Genomic DNA, 17,323 nt, shown 5'->3' with positions numbered 1-17,323 from the left:
CACATTTTTCTTTATCTGATGTATATATTAATAGATCAGCAAAACCCAGAAATATGAGTAGAAAACTAGCACGTCATTGCTGCATAGGTTTCTTAATATGTTATCTGACTTTCTGCTCATGCTTGATGCCTTGCATGAATGCATTGGGTTTATCAACCATTCCTTCATTAGGGAACATGTCATTCTCCTGTGACACCCCCCCCCTCCCAAGCTAGAGTCAAACAAAAAAACTTCTCTAAAGCTGATTACAACCTCCTGAGGGAAGGTATAAACAGCTTTACAGCCCCCTCCTCCTCCACAGAAACTGGAACATATGTCCAAACTTACACCAAAAAGTACTACATGAGCATTTATATAGCTGCATAGAATCAGGAATACCAGACAGGACAAAATCCTCCTCCTCAAGGAAAAGTAAACCTGTCTGTTGGACATCTACAATAAATAAACTCTATAATAAAAGGAAAAAAAATGCTGTCCAGGACTAAGAAGGAGCAGGTGCCTAACTGGAACCAATCTCTCCTTAGGCTGAACAAGCAAATAAGAGCACTAGTGAAATTCTCCAAAGCAAACTTCATGTCTAAACTGACCACATCTACTAAAGACAATCGTAAGGCTTTCTTCACATATGTCCACAATCTCAAGAGATGCACCCAGATCTGCTCAGAACTGGTGGTCAAGGACATCACATACACAAACCCTGTAGATATAGCCAACCTGCTGGCAGACAGGTTCAGTGAAAACTTCACTTCGCTGTCCTCCCATCAGTAAAATAGGACATCCCCAGTACCTGCCACCCTCCCCTTATCTCTAGGAGCAAGTCATCACTGCCCTCTTAAAAGCAAAAAATACAGTCTCCATGGGACCCAATAACATCCCAGGCTGCATCCTACATGAACTCAGGCAGAAACTTGCAGCAACATTAGGCACCCTATTCAACCAAATCCTGAGTACCAGCTTTGACTTAGCTGAGTGGAGGACAGCTACTGTCATCCCTTTGCACAAAGGTGGAGTGTCCACCAATCCAGGAAATTATAGACCAATCAGACTAACTAGCCTGATCTGCAAGGCTGTGGAGTGGATTATCATGGACCTCATTAACAAGGACATTGGCAACCTCCAGACACTTGATCCGACACAGTCTGGTTTTGTTAAGGGGAGGTCATGCCTGTTAAATTTGGTCGACTTCTTTGAGACAGTCACCAAGGCCATAGACGAGGGGAAGATGGTGCACACTGCCTACCTTGACCTAGCCAAGGCCTTCGATACTATTTCCCATTCAGGTATAATAGATAATCTCTATCAACTAGGCATCAATCCGTATGTTACCAGATGGTTAGTAAACTGGTTTACTGATAGAAACCACCTAGTCAAAATAGGGGAAGCCACCTCAAGTAGTAGACCAGTAACAATCAGTGTACCCCAGGGATCGGTCTTGGGGCCTCTGCTGTTTGGGATATACTTTGCAGAGGTGCAGGCCAAATCTATTGGGCTATGGCTGACCAAGTCTGCAGATGCCTGCAAGCTGGGTGCTGTCATCAGTTTCCCTAGCGATGTGGACATCCTCCAAGAGGGTCTCACCCAAACAAATGACTGGTGCCAGAAATATGGCCTCAAACTGAATATGGATAGCAAACTGATTTTTGAGCACCAAATTGACTCCATTGTACAGAAAGCTTTCTAAATGACCCACCTCATTAGTAAGGGTATCTCATCCAGGGACAAGGTAGTCATAACATCCCTGTATTCCTCCCTTATAAGACCAATTATTGAATACAGTGCCCCTTTCAGCATGTACCACGCAAAAGGCATGCAGCAGCTGGAGATTCCACAGAGATTCCTCAACCAGAGAATCCAGGGCCTCAAACATTTACCATACACAAATAGGCTAAAAGCCCTGTCCCTCCACTCAGTCTCCTACAGACTCCTCAGAGGTGACCTGTTTCTGACATACAAAGCAATCTCAGACCTCACCCTGATGGGGCTGCTGCATATCTGCAAGTCAAGCTCCACTTGAGTAGCCCACACAATGGACCTCACCCTGGTCTGTGACATCAATAGGACTTGTTGGGAGGACAGATTTGTGTCCCAGAGACTCCCCCTTTTGTGGACTAGACTCCCCCTCCAGGTAAAGCAGAGTACCTCACTAAACCTTTTTAAGCGCAACCTGGATAACTGGATGGAGAACAGAAAATACATCCCCTGGGATTCCACCTATGTCCCTGCTGGACAGTGGCATAGGGTGCTGACTTGTTGGAACATGGGCTAAATTCTTGGCTAGGCTTGTAAGAGCCTCATGTCCAATAGCCTAGTAACTTCCGATGATCCTATGATTCTATCAAAGACAGTTTTGTTGATTGCAAATCAAGCAAAAATGTGAAGGATTCCCTTTTCATTACTGTTGTGTGACCTCAGAGTAGACATATTTAAATTTTTGGGTGTGAAGGTGTCCCTCAGATGAGGCTTCCCCCTCCATAGAAAAGATTTTGGCTAAATATTTTTTGCTTGATTTGAAGTTGAGAGAACTGCTATCAATGAATCAGCATGAACCCCTTTCATTATTCTCTTTTTACAGCCCCTTAGCTCTTCTGCCCCTGACAAGAATACTAGGCAAGCATTGATTCTGCTGCCTCAAACACTTGTCTAGATTGTCAAACTTCTCAACATAAAACTTTAAAGAACTTCCAGTTCAAGTAGTTTTCTTTTCCACATCATTACAGCAAGTGTTAATCTGTTCCAACCTTCCAAATCTTTGATTTTTATTACTGCTTCATGCAGTTTTCTGTGCTGAGCATTAAGTGTTGCCCTTATCTTCCCATGACATCTCCCATAGTGCAGTGCTTCTTAAATAGCAAACACATCCACAGCTCTGTATATGCACCCATAAATTCCTACAGCCATTTTTACAACTGCTTCCGCCATTTTACTTCCTCTTTCTCTATAATCAAGAATGTGTTTTACATGAACATCTGAGAGGCAGGGACAGAGACCAAGAATTACACTACTTTATGTGGAATGCTGGCCATTGCCTGTCAGTTTCTTAGGTCATTAATATTTTAAATGGTAAGTGAAAATCTTTTTTTGATGCTCAATGACATCTTTGCTGGTGAATGTAAACATTTTTTTATTCTCATTTAGCGCTGATTATTCCTCAAATGTGTGATATTCTTGTCAGCATCCTGCACAGTCAGCTCACTGACAAAGTGCAATATTCTAGCTGTAAGTATACCAATATAAAAAGAAAAGAAAAAAAACTTTCCTTCTTTTAATGAGACTGAAATTACAGCAATTGGTGCAAAGTATTCCTATCAAAGTGTTAACTAATGTAACAGTTAATTATATGGGATTTTCTTTGTTCTTAGTATGCTAAGTAAGCCATTCAAACATTTGTAAAACAAGTCCATAATAAAGGAACAGGCTAGCAGAATCAGCAGTTGAGCAGGTTATGTGCTCAGTTTTCATGGAAGCCTCATGCTGAGTGCATCATTGTGCACGTGTGTGTGTGTGTGTGTGTGTGTGTGTGTGTGTGTGTGTGTGTGTGTGTGTGTGTGTGTGTGTGTGTGTGTGTGTGTGTGTGTGTGTGTGTGTGTGTGTGTGTGTGTGTGTGTGTGTGTGTGTGTGTGTCTGTGTGTGTGTGTGCATAATGAGAAAGCTGCTGGGCTGCTGTTCTTGAGCTGGTACATTGAACTGAAGACCAATCAGTCTGCTCCAGTGGTAGTTTAATGACCTTTGATGACACCATTTCATTTATTTATCAGTGTTTTTTCTGTATTATTATTAAATGGTGAGGTACCTAATTATAATATATATATATATATATATATATATATATATATATATATATATATATATATATAGTATGTGCTTATATTCTGTGTACATTTCTTCAGAATGTTACATGGGTTTCTCTTGATGTTTTGATATTAAGTTTAATGATGTTGATTTATGTGTTTTTGATATATTTATATATTCATTTGTTCTTATGTTAAAAAGTTTTAAAATGTGTTCACAAAAGTATTGTGCGAAATTAATGTGTATTTGATTCACGTTTTTTGTTTTCCCTTTGCTTATAGCACTATTTTAGATGTAGTGCTTTAAGGTTTTATTGACTTTAATTATTTCAATTATTCAATTAAATGCTATTGAATATGGTATTTAAATGTTGAGATTTTAGGTATGTAGTGAGATCTGAAGAAGCGTGCAGAGATTGCACGTGAAAGCGCTTATCACAATAAATACTGGATTTTATTTATTACTTCGTGGTGGTCGTGTTCAGTTTTACATTTATTTTGGGATCACGACCTTTGGACGGTTGCTGGACTTCTTTGCTGCTATTCCTTTTTGGGTCATCTAGTACCGGTTGCCGCCACACCTATGGATACACAAGGAGTTGAATTGGACTATAATCCTGAGAATACCAGTTTGAATCAGAGATGTGACAATATTTTCGATACTCAAAACAACCCGTTACTCAGCTTGGAGTTATCCCTGCCTGTTACATGACCCTTTACAGGTACTACTGATAACTTAAATTAATTTAATGACTTGAGTAGAGAGCTTGAAAACAGTCTTTATAAATTACAGAAATTAGTTTGGCAAAGAAGGCACATGGAAGCAAGTTTGCACTTCAACATATTACCACGCGGCATGAGAGTTTTATGTATGCCGCCTTATGAGGATAGCCACCCAGAACTGTTAAAAAGGTGGCAAAAGCTGAATTTAGATCTGAGTTATAGCTACATGAAACTTCTTATTGAATATTTCTCTCCCACTGAAGCTGAGTTATCGCATCAAGTAGAGGCTTTGAACAAAGATCTACGGACTCGCTTCAAGGGAGGAATATATGAAAAAAGGCTTGATAATCTCTATACTCAAGTAGCCCTGTATAGGGATAAGCTGCAGCAAATCAAATATCGTAAGCTGCAACGTGATTACAGGGATTTCTCATCGGGACAGGTGTTTCTTTGGCCGAGAAACAACTGGAGTGGTGAGCAAAGGGGTCACAATATAGGTACAAATGGTGTTTATGATAAAGATAATCACCTTAATAAGGATCCTGATACATTGAATAATGTTTCTTTAAGAAATGTTACTGGTGGTAGCATGGTGAATGATCCTGATGTTCCAATTACGTCACATTCTGAAAGTTTTGAATTGACTACCCTTTCTACTGCAGCTACACCACCTCCCAATCAACAGGTACTTGTTATGCTAAAAGAAAATACTAATTTGGGAGCAAAACCTAAGGTTTCAGGGAGGAATTTGGAACAATTTTTTTCCTTCCCTATGAAGTTCCGGGAAACGTCCAGGACGAGATCAAACAGCAGAGGTCGCAGAAAATGGAAATTCTCAGTGGAGTTTCAAGGTACGAAACAAAGAGTCAAGAACTGAATCAGCTTGTTTTTAATTTTTCTAACTTAGAGCTTAATACAACTGACTATTCATTGTTGAATAAAGGGTTATCCTTTATTCCTTCTCAATCGAGCGACCTAAGTGAACTGTTAATTGATTTAAGGTTGTTTGGACGTGCAATAGCCCTAAGACTAATGTTTCCTACTGGCAGTAAGACTGACTCACAAACGAAACATACTTTTAAATGTAAAAGCTCATATGTTCCTATATTGCCAGTTCACGTAGAATGTTTTATCAATTTATGTGAAAATGATTTTTATTCATATTTTTCTAAGTCAGAACGAAGATGTATGTATTTTAATTTAAGTAAAGAACAACAACATTCTCTAAACACTTTATCTAGTAATGATGATCTAGTGATAAAGCCTGCTGACAAGGGGAGAGGAATAGTGCTATTAAATACAACTGACTATAACTTGGCCATGTATAACATGTTGAAGGATGACACTACTTATAATGAGATTAACCACAAACAGTTCTTGAGAATTGTCACCAGAGTGCATGATGATCTTTATGATTTATTAATGTGCAGACAAGTAACACAGGAGCTTTACAATTACTTTTTAGTTGAGACGCCCTTAATACCATATATAAAGGGCTTGCCTAAAGTACACAAGAATATCTTTCCTCCACCGATGAGACCTATAGTAGTAGGTAATGCTTGGGTGACAGAGAGAATATCTATCTATACTGAAAGCATATTAGGACCTTTGGTCAGAAAGATACCCACCATACTCAAAGATAGTTATCAGTTAGTCAAAGAACTTGCTACTTTTACTGATGGAAGTATGAATCCATCTCTTTTATTAGTGACCCTGGATGTAAAAAATTGATTTACATCCATTCCTAATGAGTACGGTGTAGAAGCGATAAGGGAGGTTTTAAGCTCAACTGAAGACATTGACACTAATAAAGAAATACTTGTTTGTACTTTGCTGGAGACTGTATTAAATAATAGTATTTTTATGATCAAGGATAAGTTATTTGCACAGAAATGGGGTGTCGCTATGGGCACCCCATGTGCTAATTCTTATGCAAATTTAGTGGTTTATTATTGGGAAGGGAAATTCCTTTTGGAAATTACATCTTATGCACAGATGATTTTTTACAGGAGATTTGTAGATGATGTACTGTTTTTTTGGAAGGGCAGTGTTGATGAGCTGAAAGCCTTCATTTGTTATTTAGAAACAACTACGAGTTTCTTAAGATTTACTTTGGATGTTTCAGATAGTCAGGTGGATTTTTTGGATATCAGTATAATCAAGGACTATCATGGCAGTATTTCTACTTTACTTTTTAGGAAATCGTGTTGGAAGAACGCATTGCTGCATTATACTAGTATGCATCCTAGATTTGTTTTTCCAAACATTGCCAAGGGACAGTTCATTAGAATTACTAGAATTTGTAAGGATCCTTTGAATATGCAAGTTGAATTGAACACCATGCGAACATTACTTATTGACAGAAGTTATAATAGCACTATGATAGAGAAAATCCAGAATTTGGTTTTAGAAGGAGTGACATCTAGTAATAGAAACATGAATTTTAATAACAGGAAGCGAGTATCAAATGATGCTCAGGTTACATTTTTGACTAGATACACCAATGACAATAGTAAAATAGTTGATATTATTAAGAGAAATTGGCATTTACTGACGATTGACCCCCTAGTTTCCAATATTATAGGATTAACCCCTAAATTTACTTATAGGAATAGTAAAAATCTTAAAAGAATTTTATTCAAGGAACATTCTTATACTCAACGGGTTACACCCCGGACAAATAGGTTGGGCACGTATTGTTGTAATAAATGCAAGATGTGCAGATTTATTGTTAAAGAACAATGTTTTAAACACCCTACATTTGAATATACTTTCATACCCAGGTTTTATGCCAGTTGTGGTGATGAAAACCTGATTTATTTAGCAACTTGCATGCAATGTACTGCATTTTATGTGGGTGTTACTTCTAGAAAGTTAAAAGACAGAATATATAATCACATTTATGATATAAGGAGGCGAGATCAACGGAATGCCTTGGCTAAATATGTTAGTGACCATGTTAATCATAGTTTTAGATTTAGAGTATTACAGTTAGTGAATAAAACTGTCAGGGGGGGGCAACAATATGAACTATTTGGAGTATGTCGAGCTCTCATGGATTTTTAAACTAAGAGCTCATGTTGAACCAGGGCTGAACCAGCATATTAGTATCAAGCCAGTATTGGAAGCCCGCAAATATTAAATATTAATTAGGTTAGACTACACGTTTATATTATATTATTATTTTATTATATACATCATAATATATATATCTTTAGTTAGAGTACTTGAATTATTTATTTATTTATTTATTCATTTATTTAATATACATTTATTATTTCTTCAGAATGTTACATGGGTTTCTCTTGATGTTTTGATATTAAGTTTAATGATGTTGATTTATGTGTTTTTGATATATTTATATATTCATTTGTTCTTATGTTAAAAAGTTTTAAAATGTGTTCACAAAAGTATTGTGCGAAATTAATGTGTATTTGATTCACGTTTTTTGTTTTCTCTTTGCTTATAGCACTATTTTAGATGTAGTGCTTTAAGGTTTTTATTGACTTTAATTATTTCAATTATTCAATTAAATGCTATTGAATATGGTATTTAAATGTTGAGATTTGAGGTATGTAGTGAGATCTGAAGAAGCGTGCAGAGATTGCACGTGAAAGCGCTTATCACAATAAATACTGGATTTTATTTATTACTTCGTGGTGGTCGTGTTCAGTTTTATATTTATTCCTATCAAAGTGTTAACTAATGTAACAGTTAATTATATGGGATTTTCTTTGTTCTTAGTATGCTAAGTAAGCCATTCAAACATTTGTAAAACAAGTCCATAATAAAGGAACAGGCTAGCAGAATCAGCAGTTGAGCAGGTTATGTGCTCAGTTTTCATGGAAGCCTCATGCTGAGTGCATCATTGTGCACGTGTGTGTGTGTGTGTGTGTGTGTGTGTGTGTGTGTGTGTGTGTGTGTGTGTGTGTGTGTGTGTGCGTGCGTGTGTGTGTGTGTGTGTGTGTGTGTGTGTGTGTGTGTGTGTGTGTGTGTGTGTGTGTGTGTGTGTGTGTGTGTGTGTGTGTGTGTGTGTGTGTCTGTGTGTGTATAATGAGAAAGCTGCTGGGCTGCTGTTCTTGAGCTGGTACATTGAACTGAAGACCAATCAGTCTGCTCCAGTGGTAGTTTAATGACCTTTGATGACACCATTTCATTTATTTATCAGTGTTTTTTCTGTATTATTATTAAATGGTGAGGTGCCTAATTATAATATATATATATATATATATATATATATATATATATATATATATATATATATATATATATATTATGTGCTTATATTCTGTGTACATTTAGCACAGAAGCTTAAGACTGCTATGTGCTAAAAAGCTATGCCCTCTCATCCTGGCTCTGATCCATTTAATTCACTTACAGATTTTATGATCATGAGCAGTACACTTAACCGGACTATTTCTGGTTGGCTAATGGGAAGAAGCACTTGTACTTAGAGAGTTTAAAAAATAACTGCTGAATGAGTGGCACCATGTTACAGAGGGATAAAGCCTGTACATCCTCACAGATGACCAGTGTGCATTTAATTGCACAGGCATGTTTGGGTGCATGGAGGAAGATGGGAGTGAGCAATTGCCAATGGCTTACTCTTTCTTGGGTGGAAGAAGGCAGAGCCTAGGCTCATTGCAATAGCACCCTCACCATGCTTTCCTTTGTGAAGACTAAAGCAAAGAGTGCATTTAGTACTTTTGCTTTTTACAGTGTCCCTTCTATTTTTGGTTAGCATAGCCATTTCTGTCTTTCCCTTTCTTCTCTCTGCTCTGTAACTAAAAAAGCCATTGCTTGCCTTATTGATCCCCTCTTCTAGCTTCCTTTTAGATTTGGTCTTTGCTGCTCTTACCGTATTCTGTTGTCTTTTGTTATCCACCTTTTATTGTTTCTCCTCCCCTCCTCCACCTACTTCTCTCTACCTCTTGTGGGCCCTATATTTTGCATAATTGCTAACCTCACATTTCTATGAAGTCACTGCAGCCTTCTGCATGTTTGCCTTTTCATCACACCCTTGTCCATAGCAATGAGTACTCATTACCTGATGCATTCACATAAGTAGTTTACTCCTTCAGTTTGCTCCCAACCACCTAAAGTCATTCTTGACCACCTTAACAACACAGCACAGTTCTGTTTTCTAAAGTCACACTCTACTGTCTTTAACTTTTTATTTTTTACTGGTCACCTCTTAATTCCGTACCATACAGTGTTATGATTGTTTTTCGCTAATGGTGCCTAAGCCTGAGCATCTATAACACTCTCTGCACTGCTTATGGAAAAATTCAGAATTGTATCCTTTTTGGTACAGTCTGGCACAACTCTTTTATTTAAAGACCTTAGTCTACCCTCACTCCCTCACCACCCTGGAAATCAGCGTTTCCTAGTCTACTTCTGGGAGATTCAGATCTCCTGTGAACATTAGCCCCTTTTTTCTATCCATCTCCATTATTCTCTCCAAAAGTCCCTTCTTCTCCTTTTTGTTATGTCTGGTGGACGTTATATTGTATTAGTCCACCAGGTCTCCCTTCCCCATCCTGTGCACACACTCACATACATACACACACACACACACACACACACACACACACACACACACACACACACACACGCACACACTCTGGAGGATTAATTTTGCAGGAAAGTGTGCACAATTCATTAGCAGTCTGATCTGTGACAGAAATTTATGGAATGCAACTTCCCCAAGCAGAACCATTGGAGGGGTAGAAAGGATAGGCCTTTTGCCCTGGTATCATCGTTTTAGATGACGCTATCAACAGGGCATGTTTATTATTTATATGTAAAAATAAAAAAGCTTGTTTACTTAATTTTTGTTGTTTGCCTTTCTGTCAGTATCTGTTCCCCACCTTCTTTCTTTATTTAAAAAAAAAACTCAATGCATCCTTCTACATCTTGCAAGCTTTGTTGATATTTTCTGGTGTCTGAGACAAGGAAATTGGCACACACCACTAGTTTTTATTTCATGATATACTATGCCTTAACCTCATTGTTGCAATCACTTCACTTTAGCTCTTCCATTTATACGATTTTATGTTCAGTATATACCTTAGTCACCAATAGCTATTCAGTACATTTTGCACAGATTCTGCACTCTGTTGTACCTTCCTAATTTTATGTTCGACTTAGACGTTTTCTATGGTCACTGTCTGCAACAGTGAAACCTTGATGTTGCTCTTTGCATTTATTTGAGATACTGCTGTTTTTGTAATATTGTTTGTATTTATTTGAGATACCATTTAGGTATCCTTTTAAATGCAGAATTGTGTGATATTTTACTAGATTAACATTCACATTATTGCTTTCCGTTATTGTAAAACCAATATGTATTTATTCAACATTTCTTATCTACAGATTGTAATGAAATTCTCTCTTTTCTTGTTGTATTTGTCATTGTCCTTGTCTTTTGGCCTAGGAAATAGCAGAAAAGGATCCTCAAACCTGTCCAGTCCCCTGGTTAACAAACTTAAATATCACCTCAGGATTGGTCAAGCAGTATAGCACCCTTGAGTTTCTGCATATGGACAACCCCCCGTATCATATCCTTGCAAGGTACAGGACGCCCTCTATAACCCAAGAAACCTATACCACCTACTTAAATTAACTGGAGTCACTATCCATTCTACCCAATACCATGTTCATGCGCAAGTTCAACTATCCTTCTATAAACTGGGAAACATATATGACCCCAAACATGCAGATGCAAAGATTGCTGGACTTCGACAACATGATTTCCCTGGACCAGCTACTATGCCCACCAGGGCACAAACATCCTTGACCTGGTGCTCACAAACATGCAGGAATTTTGCAACCCCGCCCCCAAGTGTAAGGTCCTTACTGGTCAGGTGGCACCACAAAGGTGTCTGTTTCAAAACAAAAATAAAGCTTGGGACATCACCTAATCCTGGAACTTTTAGGAATCATTCAAAGCAAATTTCCTGCTTTTAAGTGACACCCTGGCACAATTTCAAGCCCCAACCCAAACCCAAGGAGCACCACTGCATATATGCAGTTTTCTACAGTTTCTAAAGATTTTTTTTAACTAAAACATGAGTGCCATAGCACTATATGCAGGCAGGGTATAAACTGTAGCAACATGCTACAATTTATGAGAAGGAATTTTTTTTAAACTAAAGCCTAAGTGTTGTAGCCACTCTAGCTACAGCCGTAGCTCTCTGTGCAGGCAGGGTATAAAGGGTAGCAACTGTTGCTATAGTTTAGACCCAGCATGGAGAGCTACAGCACTCAGGTTTTAATGCATCAGGAGAGGGAAGGGGACAGGCCACAGAAATGGGACCTGAATGATTGGGTTGATGAGAGGGTAGTTATGCATCTGGCCATCTGGCTAGAAGGAGTATCTGTTCATGGATCTGTAATAAGCCAATCATTCAGTGATTAGCTTAATACAGTAAAGTTTTTTTTTTTTTTTTTTTGCTGACTTGAAGAGCCGAGGGGGTAGGATGCTGGTTCACAGTACCTGCACAGGGTGTTGGTTGAGCCAGCTATACTATTGGCATCAAAGATTTCTCACAAAACGCATACATGCTGTGGTCAACATTTTCTATGCAGACTGCCTCAAAGCCTTATCTTTACAATTGGTCTCCTACAGACTAGAATTTATTTATGCTTGACATACAAAGGATCTTCTGATCACTCCTTAATGAACCTGTTGCACAGTTGCAGAACAAATAGAATCAGAAACACTCAATCTAGGGACCTCACCCTCACCTGCAATATAAATAAGACATATTGGAGAGACATGTATGTGTCTCAGAGACTGCCCCTTTTGTAAAACAGACTTTCCATTTATGGGAAGCAAACACTTATTCAGGTGAAACCTGGATTAGTGGATGGAGAATTGTAAATGTACTCCTGCCTTGGCAACTATTTCCATATTAGAAAGAGGGAGCCTGTAAATGCACAGCCATCCTAGCCTAAGTTTTATATACCATACAAAAAACATGTAGGATCCAAACTGGTCTACTACATTTGATTAGCATGGGTGTAATCATCCATAGACCTCATATATCTTGACCTCAGTAAACCATTCAGTGCAATGTCACACAGAGTACTAGAAAAAAATGCAGCTCCTTGATAGTCAAAGAAAGATGCTGTAGTGGGTGAAGAAATGAAAGAGCACAGAAGACCATAGTGTAAGGAGACTTAGTATCTATTGACAGTGAATGTACTACTCAAGGTGCTGGAGATGAGGGTCAATAATGATATGTAGCTTTGCACTAGATATTATCCACTGACTACGGACTACAGATAACCCAAGTGGAGAGGGCACAAAAGAATAAGGCTGTAGTAGGGAACCTTACAGGAGGATATAAACAGATTGTTGAAGAAGGCAGAGAGGTGGCAGGTGTGCTTCAGTACTAAAATGTGCATGCTTTGTGCTATATGGTAAAACAGTCATTAGGAATGCAACCTTAGATTGAACAGCACAGGGAAAATACTTAGGAGTGGTGAGCCCCAATGCATAAGTAAATGAAAAGCTAAGACAAACCCAGTATTGAATTGCAGTGTAGGCACCAACTGTAAAGCAAAGAACTTTTATCATAATGTTACTACAGGGCATTGATGAGGCCTGACTTGTAATGATGTACACAGATCTGGAAACAACATACATGAGATCTCGTGCATCATTTTGCTGGAAAGGTATAGAGAAGTGAAAGAAATATTATCATAGAACTTAGAGGAAGTGCGAACTGTTATGAGAATGGAGCAATTTATTTTGTGCTAACTTCAAAAAGTAAGGGAATGATGGGGCAAGATATGAAGATGCAGGATTAACTGAGTGAAAGAGAAGCTAAAGAAAAAAATAGTTAAACAAGGTTTAAATGGTGGCAGTTATAGAAGGAGAGCCCCAACATTCCACATTAAGACCCTAACTTAAAAGATTTGTTATGCTAGAATGCCCTTGGATGGAAGGTTTACTCATTAAAAATGCAGGTAAATTTAAAATGCTGGATGTCATTTCCAATAAATAATAGGGAAGGGAACATTATGAATGTCTAAACATTATCAGTGACTCGATCATGCAAAATAAATTGTGTTATGAAAAGATTAAATGGCTTTAACTAAGAGTACCGCACAACTGGTGTTCTGTTTGAATCTAAAATGGCAGTCACTGATGGCATCTAATTCATTATAGCTGAGCTAAAACCCACAATCTTGAAATGTAATGATAAAAGCATTTATGTAGGATGACTATTCCACTGTGAGGACTGTACCAAGTACCCCAGTATCTAATTATGGCAATTCCAACTTCTTATTACTTTAGGTATACAAGGATTAGTTAGCATTCCAAAAAAAAAAACAAGTTTTCCCTTTCCCAGAAGTATTGTTAACTCAGAAATAGAATATTCAGCTAGTCGGGATGCAGAGGTGCAGAAGGGCATAACCCACTGATAAATGTATTTTTGTATTCTGTATTTTTAAATATTCATGAAGATAAGTTAAGGTTATTAAGTGCATGATTTAATTACTATAGTCTGTCAGTATTCTTGTTTTATGTACTGACTCCGGACAGGTTAATATTTTGATTTCACAACGTCTCGTCAATTGTAATTGCATTTTAGGTATAAAGGGGTAGTCTTTCCCATTTTAGGCATGAAAACACTTTTGCTCCTCATGGTTATCGTTTTTATATACTTTAAAAGGCAAAAGTTATTTTCAAAAGAAATGTTAGATTTGACTAAATGGTATATAATTTGAGTGCATTACTTTATTTGGGTAATCTTTCTCTGCATAACTCTGTGATATTCAACCAGATTGACTTTTACATTATTACTTTCAATATTAGAATAAGTGTGGCATATAATGGTTCTAAATTTGCAAGCCAAATTTTATAAAGTTTGATTAAGAAATCATTATTTTTGCAACATGCACCTGGTTAGAAAATGTAAGGTCGTGTATATTAGCAGAGGAGTATAAAATTAAAGAAATCAGATAGAAGGAAAGAATTTCACTGTGGTGGAAAGGAATCGGTATGAGAAGAACTGTGTGATTTCTTAGACTTTACCTAAAACTGTAAAATGATCAGGACTGACGGTAAGGATTTATTTTTATTTTATTTATTTTACATTTATTGACTGGGATAGTCCGACTGCATATATGTCCATTTTCAGTGGAGGCCCGGGAAGAAAAGCTCCACACACCAAAAAAAGAGATAGTAGTAGTACATACATCACTGAGTGATAAACTCAGCAAACATGTTTAGAAAAATGTAGACGAAGAATACAGGCAGATATCAATATACACAATGTGCAGACTTACATCTGATTGGCAATGACGTATCAGGAAATGTGAACATAGAATACAATCAGATCTCATAATTCACAATGCTTAGACATTCAAATGCTATGAGGTATAGATACTTGGCTAAACAGCAGGTTGGGTAGCAAGACATGTATTAGTGAAGTTGTTAGTCAGGTTTAGAACAAGAGCACAGCCAATGAGATGTGAGGTATTTTTTGAGTTCTCTTTTCAATAGGGGTAGTGAGGTTTCTTTTGTAACAGTAGTAGGGAGTAGATTCCAGATTTCACCGGTTGAGTTGGAAAATATAGCATCGCCTGCAGAGTTGTTGGATTTTTGGGTCAGTATCAATAGTTTATCAGCTGAGCGTAATGGTCTGGAGGCATTAAGAGGAGTGAGAATATTTTTGAGGGCAGAGGTGTTATCAGGTTGATGGAGTATTTTATGCACTACTGTAAGCTGGTTGAACTGTAGAAGGGTAGGATACTCTAGCCATCCCATTGCTCTGAGGTTCTGGCAATGGTGGGTCCTAAAAGCCATGCCAGTAACGAATCTGGCTATATGATTGTAACATCCTGATAATTTGTTGAGATTGGTTTTGGATAGGTTGGTGAGTACAGGGGAGGCATACATAAGGGAGAGAGAATTGTGATCTTGCAATAACTACTCTAGCTAGGGGGGTGAGGAAAGGTTTGGCTCTGTACAGGGAGCCAAGTTTTTTGTTGATGGACTTAATAGTGTGATTTACATGTTTATCAAGTTTAAGGTTGTTGTCTATTATTATGCCTAGAAGCTTTGTATGGTCATCAGGGGAGATAATGGTGTCATTGCTAGATTTGATGTTGAAGGAAGGAGGAGAAATTCTACGGTTAGGGGAGAAAAGTAGTAGCTTGGTTTTGTTAGGATTTAGAAGCAGGCAGTGATTAGCTAGCCATGGTTTTACTGTGCTGAAAGTGGTCTGGGTGAGGGTTAGAAGTTGTGTAGGAGAGGAGGCGGAGCATATTAGCATTGAGTCATCTACATATTGGATGCAGGTGGCTCATGGGATGGTGGTGTGCAGATCATTGATAAAGATAGAGAAAAGAAGGGGACCTAGTATGGACCCTTGTAGGACACCTAGGGTTAGAGGAAGTTGGGATGACAGCTTGCTCTGCCATAAGACAGCCTGCTGTCTACCGTTTAGGTATGAGTGAAACCATTGTATTGCGTGTTGGTCTAAACTGATGGTTTGTAGGGTATTGAGCAGTAGCTGATGGTTGACCATATTGAAAGCTTTTGAGAGATCTAGGAAGAGTGCTGAAGATAGTTTGTTGTTGTTACGATGAAGACTGATGACATTAGAGAAAGACAGAAGAGCCGTGGTGGTACTGTGGAATGGCCTAAAGCCATGCTGAGAGTCGGCGAGCTTTCTGTTTTGAATAAGAAAGTGCATGATTTATTTGTGTATGCATCTTTCCATGATTTTAGCTAGTGGTGAAAGAATGGCTATAGGTCTAAAGTTAGATAATTCTGTGGAACTTCCTCCTTTATGGAGAGGTATAACGTAATATTTTCCGTATTGCTGGGATGGATCCTTCTGAGATGGATCTGTTGATCAGAATAGAAATGGGAAGTGCTATGGCATCAGCTGCTTTTTGAAGATATTCAGCTGTGAGTTGGTCGGCAGCTAGTGTAGTAGGTTTTAGCTTTTTGAGTAAGGTCTAGATCAGGTTAGTAGGTACGGTTTGAAAGGTAAAGGTGGGTTGGGTGCTGGCTGAATCAGTGCTAGATGTGCCAGAGCTGATGTTTGTGTCTGATGGACTGAGATGGGTAGCTAGAGACTGGATAGTTTCAGTAAAGAAGGAGTTGAAGCTGTTTGCAATTTCTACAGGAGATTTATCAAGGGCAGCTGATGGAGGTAGGAGTGGCGGAATGGTCTGGGTGGAGAAGATTGTTAATACCAGCCCAGAACTTTTGAAGTTTTAGCTGATATTTTTGTTGTAGGAGGGTGTAGTGATTTTTTTTTATCTAGAATGACAGATTTTTTGGTCTGATTTCTTAGCTGCCAGTATCTTACTTGGTCCATAGCGGCTTTGGTAACATGCCACCTGGCCCAGGTGGTGTTTCTTAGTTTAATTTTGGTTTTTGTTTCTTTAGTTAGCCACGGTGCAACTGTAGCTTTTACACGGATGGTATGGGTAGGAGCATGGAGGTTAAGGATAGCCAGAAATCTGGTATTGAAGTACTCAACTGTTTCTTGTAATGGGGGTCATTTCAAGACATTCCAATCACATGCTTTGAGTACATTTTGGAAGTTTTCAAGGTTAAAGTTCCTGACGTTTCTTATAGTTTTGTAGGTGGGCTGGGTGGGAATGTCGGCTTTGAGCCTAATAATATAGGTAAGGCAGTGATCACTTAGATCATCAGGTAATGTACCTGACTTGTACTTTTGGGGGCGGCTGTTAATAAGTATCCAATCGAGGATACTATCTTTGACTCTATTTTTGCTAAATCTGGTGGGGGTGGCAATGATCTGAGTAAACCCGTGGAG

General features: G+C 38.3%; 1 protein-coding gene across 1 annotated transcript in view; it reads left to right on the top strand.

The window, feature by feature from the left end:
* The window catches only part of DOCK3 (dedicator of cytokinesis 3), a 4,843,230-nt gene that overhangs the window by 3,129,665 nt on the left and 1,696,242 nt on the right, over positions 1–17,323 (top strand). The window lies entirely within an intron of this gene.

This window comes from Protopterus annectens, chromosome 7.part0 (assembly GCF_019279795.1).
Source record: "Protopterus annectens isolate FY-2018-M chromosome 7.part0, PAN1.0, whole genome shotgun sequence".
Lineage (NCBI taxonomy): Eukaryota > Metazoa > Chordata > Ceratodontiformes > Protopteridae > Protopterus > Protopterus annectens.
Note: the sequence above shows the minus strand (reverse complement) of the source record. Positions and strands in the feature narration are given on the sequence as shown.